This window comes from Dipodomys ordii, unplaced genomic scaffold, assembly GCF_000151885.1.
Source record: "Dipodomys ordii isolate 6190 unplaced genomic scaffold, Dord_2.0 Scaffold7, whole genome shotgun sequence".
In the NCBI taxonomy this organism is placed as follows: domain Eukaryota; kingdom Metazoa; phylum Chordata; class Mammalia; order Rodentia; family Heteromyidae; genus Dipodomys; species Dipodomys ordii.
In genome coordinates this window covers 112,782-118,951 of record NW_012267223.1, presented here as the reverse complement: position 1 = coordinate 118,951, position 6,170 = coordinate 112,782, and the positions used below count along the sequence as shown (strand labels likewise).

Sequence of the window (6,170 nt, the reverse complement as noted above, 5' to 3'; positions counted from 1 at the left end):
GATGGTGGAGCTGCTGTGCTAGGATCAGATGGTGGAGCTGCTGGGCTAGGATCAGATGGTGGAGCTGCTGGGCTAGGATCAGATGGTGGAGCTGCTGTGCTAGGATCTGATGGTGGAGCTGGGCTAGGATCTGATGGTGGAGCTGCTGTGCTAGGATCAGATGGTGGAGCTGGGCTAGCTTAGGACCAGATGGTGGAGCTGTGCTAGGATCAGATGGTGGAGCTGCTGTGCTAGGATCAGATGGTGGAGCTGGGCTAGGATCAGATAGTGGAGATGGGCTAGGATCAGATGGTGGAGCTGGGCGCAGTGGCTTATGGCTGTCATCCTAGCTACTCAGGACTCAGCAGTTGGGAGGACTGAGATTCAAAGCCATCTTGGGCAGAAAGCCCCTACTCACCACAACCAATGAAGCGTCACCTCACCCCTCAGTGAGAGGTCTCACTGAACTTGAAATCCGCACCCCAGGGTTTCAGGTTCAGCACTCTCTCCAGCCCCCCTCCCCCCCCCACACCCTACTCCATCCAGGAGCCATGCCTGGGACTCAGGGACCACCTGCCCAGATCCCCTCAACCGGGCCCAGGGCCTGCCAATGGGCTGGCCTGCAGCACGGCACCTTCCCCGTCCACAGGACGGCACGGCCTAGGCCCCCTGCCCCAGACCCTATCCAAGACCCCTGCCAGGCCAGCCCAAAGCAGGGTCCAGCTTCCCAGAGCCTCTGCTGGATTGATGCTACCTCCAGGACCACTGACCAGGTGTGGAGCCCCACAGGGTACGGGGGACACTGGCAGACCACGCAGCAGCGCGGTACAGCAGGGAGAAAGCCACGCTCTGGGGCCTATGGCGGTGGCCGGGTGGAGTCACAGACTTGAAGCCCAGGCAGGCCCAGACACAGAGGTGAGCCTACAGTCACCAGGGCTGGGGAGCCGGGTTCCTTCTGGGGTGATGGGAATGTTCTAGAAGCAGGTGGGGGCAGGGCTTTGCACAGTGGGCCCCGGCTGTCCCTGTGCTCCGGGAGGGGGTCCTGCGCGGGGGTCCCGGGACCCCTCTGCCCAACCCCTCTGTTGTTCACTCCTCACCGCCGTCTCTGCAGGCCCTGTGGACAGCGTCCAGGACAGTCGGTGCTGGTCACCTCCGCTCAGCCCGAGGGGCTGCCTGCCTGCCCCTCCCGCCCGCCCGCGTGGGGGCACAGGAAGGAACTGTCACAACCTGGGGGTGAGCACGCCCAGATGGGGAAGCCCTGGCGGGCGGGCGGGGAGCACCCAGAGCACGCGGCGACACCCCTCCCGGCTCCTGGCTGGACAAGTAGCTGGGCTCTGAGAGGAGCCGAATCCTGCAGATTCCATCCTTGGGTAGAGACAAAACCAGGCCTGTCCCTGGGGTGACATGGCCACAGAGACAGCGGGCCACAGAGACCGCAGGCCATGCTGGGAGCCCTGACACCACCACGGCCTCCCTGACTACTGTCACGAGGCCAGTCACCTGTACCCAAAGGTCAGGGGTCAGGGCAGGGTCAGCCTGGGGTTCACAGGCTTCTGGAGGGCCCAGGTGATGCTGTGAGGGTACATTCCTCACACTAGCTCACACTAGCTCTCTCTCTCTCTCTCTCTCTCTCACACACACATACACGCTTTTTTTTTTTGTGGGCTTTGGGGCTTGAACTCAGGGCCTGGGTGCTGTCCCTCAGCTCTTCTGCTCAAGGCTAGCACTCCACCACTTGGAGCCTCAGCTCCACTTCTGGTTTGTGTATGGCTGATTAGAGATGAGTCTCATGGAAGCCAGGCGCCGGTGGCTCACGCCTGTCATCCCAGCTACTCAGGAGGCTGAGATCTAAGGATCACAGTTCAAAGCCAGCCTGGGCAGGAAAGTCCATGAAACTCTCATCTCCAATTACACACCAGAAAATCAGAAGTGGAGCTGTGGCTCAAAGTGGTAGAGCACTAGCCTTCAGCAAAAGAGCTCAGGGACGGCGCCTAGGCCTGGAGTTCAGGTCCCATAACTGATAACACAAAAAAACAAAAAGAGTCTACCCAGGCTGGCTTTGAACTGTGATTCTCAGATCTCAGCCTCCTGAGCTAGGAGTATAGACGTGAGCTACTATAGACCTGAGGAGTATACACATGTGTATTAGCACATGCTCACACACGGTGCACACAGACTCACCCCTGCACACAAATGCACGTGTGTGCCCGGCAGCCATCACTCACCCCTACTTCTGAATCACAGTCCTCACACACATCTGTGCCTACCTGGCCCAGCACACACAGGAGTGTAAAAATCCTCACATGTGCAGGCTTCTCTTCCACAGGGGTCACACACACACCGCCCCTCACGTCCACCTCCCCCAGCGCACACACAAGGCCCCTCAGCATTCTCCCAGGACAGTAAGATCTGCCTTCCCGGCCTTTTGACTCACTACCCCAGAACTCAGGCCCCAGACACCAGGGATCGCGGCGACGGGGGGGGGGGGGGGGATGCTCCAGCGTGGCACTGGGAGGACATCTCGGCACAGGCGCAGGACGGAGCCGTGCCACAGGCCCTCCCAGCGGGTCTGGGAGGAGTGGCCTCGGGGCACCTGGGCTCACGCAGTGTCTCCCAGGCCCGCTCCCAGTGCCTGAGCCTCGGCTCCCGGTGCTCACTCCTCAGCCTGGCTCCCGGTCACACGGCTGCTCCCGCCCAGCACCACCACATGCCAGTGGCCTCCCGGGGCTTTGAGGCCAGGCCATGGAGCGCCGGGACTCATGCCGGCTGCGCCCGGCTTTAGGTAGACCCTGAAGGCCTGTCGCTGAGGGAAAGGTGAGCCAGGGACACCATCGTTCTAGGCCCAGAGCTAAGCGTGGTGCCACCATCACCAGGAGCACAGGATGGAGAGCAGGGCTGCAAGCCTCTGCAGAGGCCCGAGCAGCCACAGCCTCATTGGGGACAATGCTGCACCCGCGGGGCCCAGGTCCGAGCAGGACAGGGGCCGGGCCCTGCCGCTCAGGAAGACCAAGATGGCCATGCCCGGTGGGCAGCCCTGAGACCCTGCGGGGAGCACAGGGGAGACTGTGGGTCCCCAGGGAAGAGGCCCGCCTGGGGCCGTGCCAGGTGGGGTGCGCATGTCTGCCCTGCATCCCTCACAAGTGAGCCCGTGCAGCGGGGTCTCGATGCGTGCGTCTGTCCTTGGCTGTGTCCAGCATACACGGCCGCCGCAGAGCACCAAGGAGGGGCGCAGCGGCGTCCCGCGGGGACTCTGACGCTCAGAGCCGGGGTCACCACGAGCTACTGCACACCGGCCTGCTGGACGACACCAGACCCCGCACCCAGCCACCTCCCAGGGGAGGGGTCGGGGTGAAGGGTCCCTCCACCCACGCCCACTGTGCAGTGTGCGCCTCAGAACAGGGAGTGACAGCTCACGGCTGTGCGTGCGTACGGGGAGAGTGCTCCCGGACTGGGGTGGTGGGGTGCAGCCCAGCCTTTCCTGAATGAAAGGCTTGACTTCACCCTGTGTGCATGGAATGAAATCTCAGCAAAGATGAGGTGGCTTGCCAGACGCGCAGAGCAGCACCCAAGCGCCAGGCCAGAGCTGGATGGAGCTATTGCACACATGTACACACACATGTGCACACATGCGGAGCAGGTGCCCGGCTGCCTTGTCCACGCAGCAAACCATCATTCAGAGTGTGACAGCCACGCCTGCAGAGCCTGGGGAAAGTGCACCGGATCTGCACAGGGACGGGGTCAGGGCCGTGGGGACGGGGTCAGGGCCGAGGGGATGGGGTCAGGGCGGTGGGGACGGGGTCAGGGCCATGGGGACGGGGTCAGGGCCGAGGGGATGGAGTCAGGGCCGAGGGGATGGAGTCAGGGCTGAGGGGACGGGGTCAGGGCCGAGGGGATGGGGTCAGGGCGGTGGGGACGGGGTCAGGGCTGAGGAGACGGAGTCAGGGCCGTGGGGACGGGGTCAGGGCCGAGGGGACGGGGTCAGGGCTGAGGGGGACGGGGTCAGGGCCGTGGGGACGGGGTCAGGGCCGTGGGGACGGGGTCAGGGCCGAGGGGACGGGGTCAGGGCCGTGGGGACGGGGTCAGGGCCATGGGGACGGGGTCAGGGTTGAGGGAGATGAGGTCAGGGCTGTGGGGATGGGGTCAGGGCCGTGGGGACGGGGTCAGGGCTGAGGGGGACGGGGTCAGGGCTGAGGGGGATGGGGTCAGGGCTAAGGGGACGGGGTCAGGGCGGTGGGGACGGGGTCAGGGCCAAGGGGGACGGGGTCAGGGCCGAGGGGATGGGGTCAGGGCGGTGGGGACGGGGTCAGGGCCGTGGGGACGGGGTCAGGGCCGTGGGGACAGGGTCAGGGCCGTGGGGACGGGGTCAGGGCCATGGGGACGGGGTCAGGGTTGAGGGGGTCAGGGTTGAGGGGGATGGGGTCAGGGCTGAGGGGGACGGGGTCAGGGCTGTGGGAACGGGGTCAGGGCTGAGGGGGGATGGGGTCAGGGCCATGGGGACGGGGTCAGGGCCGTGGGGACAGGGTCAGGGTTGAGGGGGATGGGGTCAGGGCCATGGGGACAGGGTCAGGGTTGAGGGGGATGGGGTCAGGGCTGTGGGGACGGGGTCAGGGCCGAGGGGACAGGGTCAGGGTTGAGGGGGACAGGGTCAGGGCCATGGGGATGGGGTCAGGGCCATGGGGACGGAGTCAGGGCGGTGGGGACGGGGTCAGGGCTGTGGGGATGGGGTCAGGGCCGAGAGGATGGGGTCAGGGCCGAGGGGACGGGGTCAGGGCTGAGGGGACGGGGTCAGGGTTGAGGGGGATGGGGTCAGGGCTGAGGGGACGGGGTCAGGGTTGAGGGGGATGGGGTCAGGGCTGTGGGGATGGGGTCAGGGCCGAGGGGACAGGGTCAGGGCCATGGGGACGGGGTCAGGGCGGTGGGGATGGGGTCAGGGCTGTGGGGACAGGGTCAGGGCCATGGGGACGGTGTCAGGGCCATGGGGACGGGGTCAGGGCCATGGGCACAGGCAGGGCTGGGATGGCATCATGTGAGGTGAGTTCAGCTGGACTGGCTGCAGGCCACAGCTGGGGGCAGGGCATGTGGCCTGCGGCCCCAGGGGATCTGAGGAAATTCTATGTGGCCCGTGGACAGCTCCACAGCCCGACCAGGAGACAGGAAAGAACCGGTGGGGACAGGAGCATTGCACCCTCTATGCAGTGACCGCCCCCTCTGGTGCCCCTGGCCTGGCCCTCAGCCCAGCCCCACCACACTGAGAAGGGCGGCCAGCTGCAAATCCTGCAGGGCAAAACGCACACACGGGCCCCTTGCTGGCATGAAGGGTTCCGGGGGCTGGCGTGTGCATGGCGCGGCATAGACCCTTACGCGCACCGGCCGGGTTCCCGCTCCCGTACCAAAGGGAAAAAAACAAACAGGTGAATCAGAACCCAACATGAAGCCGGAGGGGCTGAGTGAGTGCTGGACCCCCGAGCCTCACCCCGGTCAGTGGCCGCCCCACGCCGGCCCAGGCTTAGGGCACAGAGTCACCTCATCAGCGCCCAGGTTCTGAGCCCCTGCCCCCATCCCCTGCCCGGCCCACACGTCCAGCCGGTCATTTCCCAGCAGGCATCGGGCCACATGGCTAAGGCTGCCTGATGTCATTGCCTGAGCCGGTGACAGGGAGGAGCCTCTCCCTGCCGGGTGGTTGGGCAGGAAGGTGGCGGCCCTGTGCCCTGCCAGCGGAGGCCAGGGCGGGCGGGGGGGCCCTCACCCACCCAGGACGCCTGTGGGGCCCCTGAACAGAGCCTGCATGTGTCTTGGGTGTCGCCATGTCCCCGGGGACCCTGCCGGAACAGAGCCCTCGGGGACAGCCATCCCCCTGGCAGGCTGTCAGGGGCAGGGTGGCCGCTGTCCTCCCAGAAACCCCCACCTACCGGGTTCGGGGTGTGGCTCCCGCGTGGCTCTGCCCCCACCGAGACCCCAGGAGGGCCCGGCCCGCCCCACGCGGACAGCCCAGCCCTGGCCCAGACAGGCAGGGGACGCCACTGTCCACCCAGACAGGCCGTCTGGGAACTGGCTTCGGCCCCGCGTCCGCTGCCCTCATTTCCTCTGCTGGCTTCCTCCGCGGGGGGCGGGGAGGAGGCGCTGTCCTGCGGCTGGTTCCTCCGTGACAGCCGGCGGGGCGGGCCGCAGGGGCCGCGCCAAAGCCCTCCAAC

The 6,170-nt window shown here is 66.1% G+C and overlaps 1 protein-coding gene across 1 annotated transcript in view; it reads right to left on the bottom strand.

Annotated features, from left to right (window-relative positions):
- Window positions 1-5,950, bottom strand: part of Aatk (apoptosis-associated tyrosine kinase) — a 29,513-nt gene extending 23,563 nt beyond the window's left edge. The window contains exon 1 of the mRNA XM_013036225.1: window positions 5,889-5,950. The gene's annotated coding sequence lies outside the window, so the exon portion shown is untranslated. The remainder of the gene's footprint in view (window positions 1-5,888) is intronic.
- Between the last annotated feature and the right edge of the window lie 220 nt (window positions 5,951-6,170).